Genomic DNA, 14,736 nt, shown 5'->3' on the forward strand with positions numbered 1-14,736 from the left:
CTGTGTGCAAAAGGTCACACTCTTCAAATTCATGCCAACTAATATTTTTACGTCCAGTAGGTGTCCTACTAGAGCAAATGAAGCTTCAAGACGCTTTGCGCTGGGGTGAACCAATTGGATGAAAAGCTTCAGTGCTTCATGAAGCTTCATCTGCCCATCACTACTACCAGGGGACCTAGAAGGGAGAAATACATCGCCCACGGAGGATGCCGAAGCACGCTCCAATAGACGCACACACACAGTACTCTCAAGGTAAGCACTCTTTCGCACACACACACAACAAGTGGAGATCAACGATCACCGGTGTCACGTCTGCACAGCTGTTTTATACGTAAGCTGTGGGGCGTAGCCGGGCATGCCAGAGTGTCTTAAAGAAATATCCACACGCCACGACCAAGGGGGGGGTCGTACCCCGTACACATGGAATATGTAACGGTGTGGAGAGATAGTCTCGATATGCTAGAGAACTGTCACTATACAGAGATGTGCTTCTGAATGTGGATGATGTGTCTTCTGATTTTGTAATTAAAGTTATGCTTGTGTTAAGTGATGTAAACAACCAATCGATCTACACTCTTCAGACGTCAAAATTGATCATTCGATTTTTTATGACACAGTAATGGTAAGTGTTCCCACCTGCTACTCTTTGTAACTTAACGTGATTCTTCCATTTTCGTGTTTTGGACATGATTTTGGAGTCCATCTTCGCAGTAGCGATTGACTGCAAAAAAAACCCTACCGGAAATGTACAACTCTACATCTGGTCTTAAAACAGGAAGTTAGCATTTTCTTGTCAGGGTCTATTGTGTCAGAGAAAATCTCATGTCCTCTTCATGCAGCTGAGTACATTCAGTTTTTAAAACCGAAGCTCTGCAGGTCTGAGATCAGTGGCTTTCTGAACCACTAAATTGTGGTACTGTTAATGCTGATATATAGTGACACCAGTTAAATGGATGATACCTTTGACTTTTTGTCTTTAACTTTATCAATTAAACAGCTGAAGCTTTCACTGACAGCACATGTGATACTTTAACTTTTGTACTGTTTTCATCAGTTAATTTTAACATGTGAAAATGTTGGATGATCGGTCTGCTGTCACTGGGTGGAGCTGAGGTCTGAATCTGAGGGCAGCTCCTGCATTCACAAAGGGAACAGAACCATCACAAACTGAAATATAAAGTTTATCCCTCGAATCTGAAATAAAGCTGATCCTCCCTGTCCTCACACACTCACATTTTTTTTAGTTCTACATTTCTGCTGACATATGAGCTGTTTATTTACAATGTGCAAAACCTTATATACTATATTTACCTTTGACCTGTTGGTGCTTTTTGCATGATGAACTGCAAAGATGAGATGATGGAGCAGGTTTCAGGCCCGGTTCAGTCTTCTGCTGCATAGTAGACAGCAACATGCAGAGGTATTATAACTGGTGTTTGAGCTGCTGCTTGAGAATTGGACAACAAATATTAACGCTTTCAATTATTTTTCTCAAAGGATGTAAGCTGTAAGCACTACCGGACATCTAACGCTGTGAACAATACCTCATTAAGATTAATTCAGACTGTTTTTTTAACTGAAACTAATTCAGTAAAATAAATACACAGAGTCAGTACTAAAAGTTAATCAGTGGAAAAATTAAACAAATTTTAACTTAAGCTGCCAAATGGCCATAGCCAAATGGCCATAAATAGCAAAAGCTATTTATGTACTGGTCCTTAGGGACTAGCAAAGCGCTATACAAATACAGGCCATTTACCATTTAATCGATAGTGAATGAGTTATGAGGTGCTACTGCAGTGCAACCTTTTTTAAACTTTGGTGTTACTGTCTTTACAGATGTGGCAAGAGACAGAAAACGTGCTGCTGTTTGCTCTGCACAGGAGCTGTAGAGTCCAGCCTGTTGCTCTTACAGTATAATACTCATAATAAACGTACAGTAATGGTTTTTCTCAGGATAAATTAATTAACCTGCACAGATGAGCTAAACGAACTTTACAAAATTAGTTATTTTAGTCTGACGCCAGTACTGCAGCCAGACACAAGGGGGCAGTAGAGACATTTTGGCTTCATTTCTGGGGAGTTATCTGACTCATGTGAAAAGAGACTTTTTAATATATTTAAGATGACAATAAACGAAGCAGCTATAACTCCTCCAGACAGTTACATTGAATTCTGTGCTTGAATAATGAATTGTACAATACATGATGCATTTCTAAGTTCATTTACGATTTCATGTTTTAAAATTATTTTATTTATTCAAACATTCAAACAACACTAAAGTAATTTATTATTTAACAAGTTAATTTAAAATAAAAAAAACGTTTTAAATGAAAATTTTAAACCTTATTATTACTATTAATAAATACTTCAAATCACAAAAAATTTAATTCTCAATATAAACCGCATTTGAAAAACTATTTTCGAATTCTAAATTAAAACACAGATTTTCAAAATCATTTTTAAAACACAATTTAAATGGATAAAAAAAAAAAGATTTATTTCTGACATTTAAAATGGCGATTTGTGCCTCTCATTTGAAAATCCATTTCCCTTTCCTGTAAACTCGCGGATTAGCTTTTCAGATTAGCCTGCCTGGATTTTTCTACACAGCTGTGCACTGCCAAAAAGCGTGTGTGCTTGAACAAAGGCCATTCAGCTGCGGGCTTTACACTCTTGCCCGACATGGATATATGAAGAATGAAGGAGCTCTCCAGGGAAACGTAGTGCGCCTGTGGACTCAGCTTGACCACCTGTTGAAGGTAGTTTGATACCATGGCTAATTCTAGCATCACCGCATGTAGCCCTGCTGTTCTAAGAAAATATTACCCAGCTGAACTAGCTAGCATTATCTCCAGTCTTAGCAGAGGACAGTGACACTATTATTTTAACCGGCAAAAGTTGATTCTATTCATCTTATGTACCTTTTTTGGATGAGTGACAAAATGTTTCTCCCACTAAAAAAGATAAGACTTGATGAACAGAATCAACTTTTTAAGATTTCCTTACCTGGATGATTGAGCATACATCAAGACACTATTGATTTAAGTCCATAAGTGTGCGCAAACATTTCTTGCCTCTTGATTTAAATTTCTGAATCATAAAAGTAAATGCATTAAAGCAGGAACTGCACACCTAGCCATCAAAAGGTTGGTGAACTTAGGGTACTCATCCTACTGTAGGGTCCTGTTAAAAAAAATCACACAAGCATCACATCACCTCTGGTTATATTTTGTAAATTACAATCATAAACTATACATTCCAGTCATCCACTAATCAGTATTTTTTTGAGTAAATGGATGTCACTGATAAATCAGTAAACATCCATCACTACGTTCTCACTATTAAAAAGTACAATTATTTTCTAAATAGATTCATTATTCTCAGTCAGCTACACACAAACCAAGCTATCTAAATCTTGCTGGGTTTGATGGCTTGATAGAATTAATCAAAAAACAAAAATTGGAAGAAAAAAAAAACTTCCATTTTTGCAAAATATACATTGAGAAAATTTCTGCTTTTGTCTGTGTCAACAAAATTAAAATAATTGTGAACGTACACTGACCATCAAAGAACAACATAAAAGCTTCTTCTGACATGAGAATTGTAGAACAGTGAAATCTACTACGTCCTGATGAAGCTCTATAGACTAGCTCTACCATACACATGACTAAAGTGAAACTCGACTGACAAATTTAAAGAAAATTTCCAACTCTGACTCTGTCACTAGAAAATTTCAAACCTCTTACACTTTTAATGCTAGGAATGATGATGGATTCTGAGTATTGGATGTGCATAACCTGTAGAACACTGGAAGGAACACTTCCAGAAATCAATGTCTATGAAAAGTTTGTATCTAGATCTATCTACAAATTCAGGTTAAAGCTCTAACATTTAAAGAAGAAGCCAGATGTGAATAGGTCTGGAAACACTGCCATTTGCCCTGGGCCAAAGCTCATTTAAAACGATTGGAAAACTGTTCTGTGGTCAATACATTGCTCTGCTTTTGAAAAGAACCAACAATAAGGCACAAAGTCCAAGACCGGTTTGTTCGGAGGTTTATTAATTTATGTACAAGTGTGCCTGTCCCCGAGTTGGAGACTGTCTGTGATATAAAACAAGAGAAAATGTATATGGTGCAAAAGAAAAAAGAAAAAAAATTCAAAGCCCTCCTGCCCTTCTACAGTACTACATTTACCAAGCTATGTACAGCAGGTTCACATTTACTGACATCAGACATCCTTTTTTGTTGCAGGTCAACACTTGCTGACCACCATCTCTTGTCCCATCTTTAAGCTAACATGATTGTAAAACCTTAGGGATATCATTCAGGCAGGAGACAGGAAATATTTACATCACCACGAACCAGTGAGTGTCTGTGTGTTCAATGAGTTCCAAACTGAGTGCATGCTTTCACTACATCTGTCAACACTCCCCATAAAGTAAATTAGCCTTATATACATAGTAGCAAAGCTTAGGCAGTGAAACATCGTCCAAAAACAACAACAACAACACAAAAGAAACACCATTATCAGTGTGACACTGATGAATGTATGTGTGTTTAACAGTGTGGAAATCAAACTCACAGTCTTTGATTGAGCAGAACACACAGCAGTGTGAGTTTACAAGTGCCCCCCTTTTAGTCAGTGTAATGTTGAAGGATTTGCAATGTGCCATGAAGACATCTCTGAGCAACACAAGCACACACACACAGAAAGAAGCGCAAGTTCTCCATTAACAATACAACTATTACAAAGCATGGATGATGATGCTCTTAGTGAGGCCTTAATTAGAAACATTTTAATAAACATATAGGCTGTATAATATGTATTTTATTTGGGTCTGTCACCAGTATGGCCTTTCTTGATAAACTGGTCTGATTTGTCATATTTTCAATTTTAACTTTCACCAGTGAGTGAGAGTATGGACTGCAGGCAGGTACTCTTAAAAAATGTCACCTGACTATATGTTGTTCGTAAACTTGTTTACATCATTAATGGTGCCTTCACAGAATGAGCGAGCTTCCCATGCCATGCGCACTAATTTCACTTTGTTATAGCCAACCATGTTACTATCTAATCTAACTGTAAGGCATCCTGTTGTTCTTTAAGCGTTACACCTTTCCTGTCTTTTCTGCCCCGCCTACTCTTTATATTAACAATGTTCACATATTTCACCACATATTAAAAAAAAATCTTATATGTGAAATCGAATATGTAAATTTAACAGGTTATATTTATATTTGACTCAGCATCTAATCTACTTTCAGTTAGTTGGTCAGCTTTCTGTTCATAAACTTCTCTAAACTGGCAGAAAAAGACATCCTTTTGGAAGTTGTCCAGACCACACATGTCTGTATTCAGTCATGGTTGTTTTAATGCAAAAAGAAAAGCTGAAACAAACAGAATAAACAAGGAACTTACCAAACCAACACAAACTTACCATCGGATTACCCATAGCAATAAAGTCACAGATATAAAATATGGACATTCATATTAAAACACGCTTCAAGTGTGATTCATCATGATCTGTGTGTGAAAAGGTCTTTAGCTTTTCAAACACTTAACACAATTAACAAAATCTTCTGCTAGCCATGAGTCGGTGTTTCTGACAGTTGGGACAATTGTATTTGTACTTCTTCAAACATCAGTGAGAGAGGAGCTACATTGTTGCCAGGCTGGTGTGTGTTACAATTATTGTTACTACAACAGAGGCATCATGACTGATGACCAATTATGTTGTGGGAAAAGGGAGAGTGAAAAGAGCCACAAACTCTACGAAAATACTTTAAATACGTCAACATAAATAAACACAGGGAAGCTAGTATTTCCTTTAACATTTACAAATAAATACTTGGTTTTGACCTTGGACCTTTTTAACTTCAAATGGCTGGAACACATTTTGAGAGGAAAAATAAAGACAGGTGTTTGCTTGAAAAGATGTCAAAGCGGAAAACACAAGTTGCACAAGCAAGTACACTGAACATGCTCAATAGTATAAAAGTTTATGTTGTGGTACTTACAGTATACTCAAACTAGGCATGTGTTTTAGTACATGTGAATGCTATGCATGTATCCTCCTCAGCACACCTTCTGACGGTATTTTGTTTTTTTGTTTTTTAAATAAATATATACACAATTTCAAAAAAAGAGATTGGAGGAAGACGGATGCAAGGGTGTATGTGATGGGTTTATGTGCCGGTCTTCTGTTGCCATTCCTGCAAACAAACACAAAGACTTGGTTTGCATACTTGTACACAGATTGCAAGTATTTGCATTTGCTGGGATTCTCTCATTTGTTTACTACCTCAATGCATTTTTCATTGCTAGTCAGTACCAAATTAAATGAGCAGCTACATCACACTTATGTACGTGTTTGTGGAGTACCTAAACTCACTCGCTTGTAGTTCACTGAAGCATGCAGTGAAATACAAACTTTATTAACCATCTTTATTAGCCTCACTGGTTATCTAGTTGGTGGAACTCCTCTGTGGACCTTGACACACACACACACAGCTGTTCTCTGCACTGCAGGAATCCTGAACCATAACGCTGCTGACCCGATCATTCTTATGCAAGTTGTTATGAGCTAACTCACACTGTTTCCACTGCTACCACACAAGTTCAAGACAAATGTAATTAAAATTACATATATTACATATGACTAAAAGAATGGGGATACTAACGTTACATTCATATTTAAATATGTCGATATTTTAGGAGTGACAAAACCATCTTAAGCCGAGGAATGCATCTTTTAGATGTATCAGAGCCTTTCAGAAGGTTCCAAGAAGTTGATTGCTTAAAACACTCAGCCTACTGTTTTATAACAGCCACATCACACAAAACAGGGAAGTCAAAGAGAATAAAACCAGATTTCAAAAACAAAAGACCCTGTCCACACCAAACAATGGATCAAACAATGTGCTTCCAAAAAGGTCCCAGCATAGTTTAAAGTTTTGCAAAAGACAGAGCTAGTCAGAGATGTAAAGTTAAAGGCACACTAGAAAAATTTGCATTTCCTGCGAAAATGCTGTGTGGATGCCTTAACGTTGAAGATGTCTGCTGAAAAAAGCTGAAAAAGTTGCAAAGAGTTGTATGGTGGTGAAGACACTTAAAATTCTGCTGAATACAGGTGAAGAAGCAGAAAATTTTGTTGAAAAGTGGTGAAAAGGCTGAAAATTTTTCAGAAAAGAGATGAATCAGCAGAATTTGGGCTGAAAAGAGGTGAAAATTCTGCTGAAAAGAGTTCAATCAGCAGAATTTCTGCTGAAAAGAGTTCAATCAGCAGAATTTCTGCTGAAAAGAGGTTTTTGCTGAAAAAAGCTGAAAAAGCTGGGATTTGTGCTGAAAAGTGGTGAAAAAATTTAAAATTCTGCTGAAAAGAGATGAATCAGCAGAATTTCTGCTGAAAATGGTTTTTTGCTGAAAACAGCTTAAAAAGCTGGGATTTGTGCTGAAAAGTGGTTAAAAAATTCAAAATTCTGCTGAAAAGAGTTCAGTGAGCAGAATTTCTGCTGAAAAGAGTTCAATGAGCAGAATTTCTGCTGAAAAGAGGTGAATGAGCAGAATTCTGCTGAAAAGAGTTTTTTGCTGAAAACACCTGAAAAAGCTGGGATTTGTGCTGAAAAGTGGTGAAAAAATTCTAAATTCTGCTGAAAGGAGTTCAATGAGCAGAATTTCTGCTGAAAAGACGTTTTTGCTGAAAAAGCTGAAAAAGCTGGGATTTGTGCTGAAATGTGGTGAAAAAATTCAAAATTCTGCTGAAAAGAGTTCAGTGAGCAGAATTTCTGCTGAAAAGAGTTCAATGAGCAGAATTTCTGCTGAAAAGAGGTGAATGAGCAGAATTCTGCTGAAAAGAGTTTTTTGCTGAAAACACCTGAAAAAGCTGGGATTTGTGCTGAAAAGTGGTGAAAAAATTCTAAATTCTGCTGAAAGGAGTTCAATGAGCAGAATTTCTGCTGAAAAGACGTTTTTGCTGAAAAAGCTGAAAAAGCTGGGATTTGTGCTGAAATGTGGTGAAAAAATTTAAAATTCTGATGAAAAGAGTTCAATGAGCAGAATTTCGCTGAAAAGAGTTCAATCAGCAAAATTCTGCTGAAAAGAGGTTTTTGCTGAAAACAGCTGAAAAAGCTGGGATTTGTGCTGAAAAGTGGTGAAAAAATTTAAAATTCTGCTGAAAAGAGTTCAATCAGCAGAATTTCTGCTGAAAAGACTTCAATCAGCAGAATTTCTGCTGAAAAGAGTTTTTTGCTGAAAACAGCTGAAAAAGCTGGGATTTGTGCTGAAAAGTGGTGAAAAAATTCAAAATTCTGCTGAAAAGAGTTCAGTGAGCAGAATTTCTGCTGAAAAGAGGTGAATGAGCAGAATTCTGCTGAAAAGAGTTTTTTGCTGAAAACACCTGAAAAAGCTGGGATTTGTGCTGAAAAGTGGTGAAAAAATTCAAAATTCTGCTGAAAAAAGTTCAATGAGCAGAATTTCTGCTGAAAAGAGGTTTTTGCTGAAAAAAGCTGAAAAAGCTGGGATTTGTGCTGAAATGTGGTGAAAAAATTTAAAATTCTGATGAAAAGAGTTCAATCAGTAGAATTTCTGCTGAAAAGAGTTTTTTGCTGAAAACAGCTTAAAAAGCTGGGATTTGTGCTGAAAAGTGGTGAAAAAATTCAAAATTCTGCTGAAAAGAGTTCAATGAGCAGAATTCTGCTGAAAAGAGGTGAATGAGCAGAATTCTGCTGAAAAGAGTTTTTTGCTGAAAACACCTGAAAAAGCTGGGATTTGTGCTGAAAAGTGGTGAAAAAATTCAAAATTCTGCTGAAAAGAGTTCAATGAGCAGAATTCTGATGAAAAGAGGTTTTTGCTGAAAACAGCTGAAAAAGCTGGGATTTGTGCTGAAAAGTGGCGAAAAAATTTAAAATTCTGCTGAAAAGAGTTCAATCAGCAGAATTCTGCTGAAAAGAGGTTTTTGCTGAAAACAGCTGAAAAAGCTGGGATTTGTGCTGAAAAGTAGTGAAAAAATTAAAAAATTCTGCTGAAAAGAGTTCAATCAGCAGAATTTCTGCTGAAAAGAGTTTTTTGCTGAAAACAGCTGAAAAAGCTGGGATTTGTGCTGAAAAGTGGTGAAAAAATTTAAAATTCTGCTGAAAAGAGATGAATCAGCAGAATTTCTGCTAAAAAAGGGTTTTGCTGAAAACAGCTGAAAAAGCTGGGATTTGTGCTGAAAAGTAGTGAAAAAATTAAAAAATTCTGCTGAAAAGAGTTCAATCAGTAGAATTTCTGCTGAAAAGAGTTAAAAACGTTTAATTGTTAACTGAAAGAAATTTTGCCATAAGCGGGATTTGAACCCGGGCCTCCCAGTCTGAGAACGGATGCTCATCTCACTGAGCTAAAACACAGGTCAACCCGGCAAGGAAAATCAGTGAGGCCACTGATAATGTGGCAGAAAAGGGCAAAAAATATTGCAAAAAAAATTCAATATCTCAAAAAGTATAGAAGTTATGACCACCAAAAGTCATAGCAGGAAAGAGCAGAAAGAGCAGAATTTTTTAAGATTTGAACGGTGAAAATAGCATGAAAATTGAGGGAGTAGTTAAGGTCCTATGAGGGCATCCACACAATAAAGAGAAACAGGAACTCAATAGTGTGGATGCCTTTGAGGGCATCCACACAATTTGCATTTCCTGCGAAAATGCTGTGTGGATGCCTTAACGCTGAAGATGTCTGCTGAAAAAAGATGAAAAAGTTGAAAAGTTGCAAAAAGTTGTATGGCGGTGAGAAAACTGAAAATTCTGCTGAAAACAGGTGAAGAAGCAAAAAGTTTTTGCTGAAAAATAATGAAAAGCAAAAAATTCTACTTATAGGGGTAAAGACGGAGAAATTTTGCTGAAAAGTGGTGAAAAAAAAAAAAAGTTGCCCTGAGCAGGATTTGAACCTGGCCCTCCTGGTTTCAGGTCAGCTATTAATCTCACTGAGCCAAAGTCATTCTCACAACGAAGTGGTGGAGAGACTGACAATTTTGCTGAAATGAGCAGAAGCGGCTGAGAATTGTGCTGATAAGAGGTGAAAAGGCTGAAATTTTTTCAGAAAAAAGATGAATCAGCAGAATTTCTGCTGAAAAGAGGTTGAGAAGAAGAAAGTAGTGCTGAAAAGAGATGAATCAGCAGAATTTCTGCTCAAAAGAGTTTTTTTCTGAAAACAGCTGAGATTTGTGTTGATAAGAGGTGAAAAGGCTGAAAATTTTGCAGAAGAGGTGAATAAGCAGAATTTGGGCTGAAAAGAGGTAAAAATTCTGCTGAAAAGAGTTCAATTAGCAGAATTTCTGCTGAAAAGAGCTGAATGAGCAGAATTCTGCTGAAAAGAGGTTTTTGCTGAAAACAGCTGAAAAAGCTAGGATTTGTGCTGAAAAGGAGTGAAAAAATGGAAAATTCTGTTGAAAAGGGGTGAAAAAGCTGAAATTTGGGTTGAAAAGATTTAAAAAAGTTTTACTGTTAACCGAAAGAAATGTTGCCATAAGCGGGATTTGAACCCGGGCCTCCCAGTCTGAGAACGGATGCAAAATTAGTGACCATATTGATAATGTGTTCCTTTCATTTCAATGGTCAAAAGTCATAACACACATTAGGAGAAATAGCAGAATTTTTTAAAGTTTAAACATAGTATTTCTGCTAAAACTTAGTATTTATACTGAATAATATTTTTTCCTGCCAAATGCATTTTTGCTGAAACACAGAAAAGTCTGCCAAATCATAGTATTTGAGCCAAATCATACAATTTGTGCTTAAACATTATTTATGATTTATGATTTATCAGAAATACTGGGACTTGGTAGAAATACTATGATTTACATGAAATACTTTGACTTAGCAGAAGTACTACAATCTAGCAAAAAGTACTACAGCATAGCAGAAATTCTATCATTGAGCAGAATTACTAGGATTTAGAAGAAATACTATGATTTGGCACAAATACTATGTTTTAGCACAAACACTGATGTGGCTCAAGAACCTTTATTGTGCAGTTTTACTATGATTTGGAAGAAATACTATGCTTTGGCACAAATACTATGATTTGGAAGAAATACTATGTTTTAGCACAAATACTATGATTTGGCTCAAATACTATGATTTAGCAGTAATACTATGTTTTGGTACAAATGCTATGATTTGGCAGACACTATGATTTAGCAGAGATAATATGATTTGGCAGAAATACTAAACTTTGGCACAAATACTATAATTGAGTACAAGTACTATAAGATTACAGAAATACTATGATTTAGCAGAAATGCAATGTTTTTGCAGAAACACTGTAATTTCGCTTAAATAGTATTTTCTGAAAACAGCTGAAATTTGTGCTGATAAGAGGTGTAAAATGCTGAAAATTTTACTGAAAATAGTTGAATGAGCATGATTTCTGGAGAAAAAAGGTAAAGAAGCAGAAAGTTGCACTGAAAAGAGATGAATCAGCAGAATTTCTGCTCAAAAGAGTTTTTTCTGAAAACAGCTGAGATTTGTGCTGATAGGAGGTGAAAATGCTGAACCAATCAGAGGTACTTCTTCTGTCTGCTTTATTAGGCTGTGTACTTGTATGTATTTCTGCCATGGAGTGTTAACAAGAATCTGAGGTCCATATTAGAAAAGTTGCCAAAATCATAAAACTTTGCAGAATTGTAATAAATGATCAATACGAATTACTGGTCTGTGATAGTGTATTAATTTGTAGTGAAAAAAACATGTGGATAAGGTGGAATTGAACACACGACCTTTGGGCTTCAAACCCGTGTCATTACCAACTGCGCCACTGGCAAAGAGAGCGGACACTTGGAAAACAGGCTGATGAGCAGTCAGAATTAGATCGCGGTAAGAGGCGAAAAACGCCGTTTTTTGGAGTTACAAAATGTCGTGTAACTCAAAAACTAGGTGGACTAGAAACATAATTCTTACACTGGGTGAATCAGCGGACTTTGGTGAACTTTGACTGCGATTTACATAGCTCTTTGTACTTCCGTTGCGGAGATATGACGAGAGAAGAAACGGCTTCATTTTCGGAGTTTGAAAACTGAGAGGAGGACAGATTTCCTACCCTCAAACAACTCTAACTCATCTCAGAACGGTAATAGGTGAGAAAATAATTCTTGAATTGTGAGCGTCAGGAGTGTCTGAAGATATACGGGGACAAGCCTCATGTCTTAACTTCGCTTCGTTAAGGAGATATGACGATTTGAAAATGCCTTCAGTTTCAGTATTTTAGCTCTGAGTTTCACAACCTCCCCATAGACTTTGAATGGGGAGTTTTTAGACTTCGTGTCACTTCCATGCAAATTGTGAAAAAACCGTAACTCGCACGATAATTATAGTGACACTGTCTTAAAGCCAGCAAAAATACCTACGTTTTGATGTATAATTTGTGGGGGATGAGTGGAAATTGAGCGAGTAGCAAGAAGTTGTTCAGACATGAAGAGAAAATTCAGAACGCACCAGCTCTCATTCTGAGTTAATTGCATAGCAACCATAACAACACATATATTTTCTGAAAAATCACAAAGCTGCAACTGAAAACTTAAAGAGGCATTAAATGAAAACGGTAACAGATATGAAAAAGCTGAATCACACACGAAAAGCCCAATCATTTGAGAACGTTTTAAAGTTTGAATGGAGTTTCTAGGTGAAAGTATGAGGAAGTAGTTAAGTTTGAAATACAAGCAAGCTTTAGCAGAATTGTGGAAGTTTTCCATTCATTTCAATGGGACAAAAAAAAGGAAAAAAGTGTAATATTTTAAAAAGTATAATAGTAATAAACACCAAAAGATATAGCTGGAATTAGCAGAAAGAGCAGAACAGTTTAGAGTTTGAACGGAGAAAATCGGCTGAAAACTGAGGGAGTAGTTAAGTGCCGAAAAACGTGGAGCAACTATAAGAATAAAGTTTAAAGAGAAACAGGAACTCAATAGTGTGGATGCCTTTGAGGGCATCCACACAATAAAGTTTAAAGAGAAACAGGAACTCAATACTGTGGATGCCTTTGAGGGCATCCACACAATAAAGTATAAAGAATAAAGAGAAACAGGAAAACAATAGTGTGGATGCCTTAAAGCATCCACACAATAATAATAACTAGAAAAATTTGCATTTCCTGCGAAAATGCTGTGTGGATGCCTTAACGCTGAAGATGTCTGCTGAAAAAAGCTGAAAAAGTTCAAATAAAGTGTTGCCCTGAGTAGGATTTGAACCTGGCCCTTTTGGTTTCAAGGCAGCTAGTCATCTCACTGAGCCAAACTCATTCTCACAAAGAAGAGGTGGAGAGACTGACAATTCTGTTGAAATGAGCAGAAGCTGCTGAGAATTGTGCTGAGAAGAGGTGAAAAGGCTGAAAACTTTGCAAAAAAGAGGTGAATCAGCAGAATTTCTGCTGAAAAGAGTTAAAGAAGCAGAAAGTTGCACTGAAAAGAGGTGAATGAGCAGAATTTCTGCAGAAAAGATGGAAAGAAGCAGAAAGTTGCACTGAAAAGAGATGAATCAGCAGAATTTCTGCTCAAAAGAGATGAATCAGCAGAATATCTGCTCAAAAGAGTTTTTTCTGAAAACAGCTGAGATTTGTGCTGATAGGAGGTGAAAATGCTGAACCAATCAGAGGTACTTCTGTCTGCTTTATCAGGCTGTGTACTTGTATGTATTTCTGCCATGGAGTGTTAACAAGAATCTGAGGTCCATATTAGAAAAGCTGCCAAAATGTTAAAACTTTGCAGAATTGTAATAAATGATCAATATGAATTACTGGTCTGTGATAGTGTATTAATTTGTAGTGAAAAAAACATGTGGATAAGGTGGAATTGAACACACGACCTTTGGGCTTCAAACCCGTGTCATTACCAACTGCGCCACTGGCAAAGAGAGCAAGCACTTGGAAAACAGGCTGATGAGCAGTCAGAATTAGATCGCGGTAAGAGGCGAAAAACGCCGTTTTTTGGAGTTACAAAACGTCGTGTAACTCAAAAACTAGGTGGACTAGAAGCATAATTCTTGTACTGGGTGAATCAGCGGACTTTGGTGAACTTTGACTGCGATTTACATAGCTCTTTGTACTTCCGTCGCTGAGATATGACGAGAGAAGAAACGGCAGACCTCAGATATGATTGGCTGGCTGGGAAGCCCTGCAGGCCCTGATATGTAAATTTCAGGGCTAAGTGTCTCAGTCCTCACAGAGGATTGGCTGCCTGGGGACCTGGCAGTAATATATAGAAATAGTATGATTAAGCAGAAATACTATAATTTAGCAGAAATACTATAAAAAGCAGAAATACTATAATTTAGCAGAAATACTATAAAAAGCAGAAATACTATATTGTCACGGTATGGCATGGCAAACCGTGGGGGGTGTGGGGAAGGAGGACCCAGGCGCGGTGCTCTGTGTATAAACAGTGCGTTTATTTACAGTGTGTGGAAATAACAACAATAAATTCCCGTGCTTTCCCCAGACTCCCGTGTCGTGTCTTCTCCCAGTGTTTGTGCTCTCCGCTCCCGTGTCTCAGCACTCCCCGTGCTGGCTGCTGTCTGGCACTCCACCCCTCTCCTGGGGACACAATAGAAGCAGCCGTCAGGACACATGCAATCGCGGGCATACACACACACTAACCAAGCACAACTGGATGACTGACGTGGAGTCTCACCAATGATCCCGCGTCGGTGGGAGCTCCAAGACTCTCTTAAGTAGCTTAAGTAGCCAGAACCAAAACAAGCAAAAACAA

Source organism: Neolamprologus brichardi, chromosome 23 (assembly GCF_056152115.1).
Source record: "Neolamprologus brichardi isolate AB-2024 chromosome 23, ASM5615211v1, whole genome shotgun sequence".
In the NCBI taxonomy this organism is placed as follows: Eukaryota; Metazoa; Chordata; class Actinopteri; order Cichliformes; family Cichlidae; genus Neolamprologus; species Neolamprologus brichardi.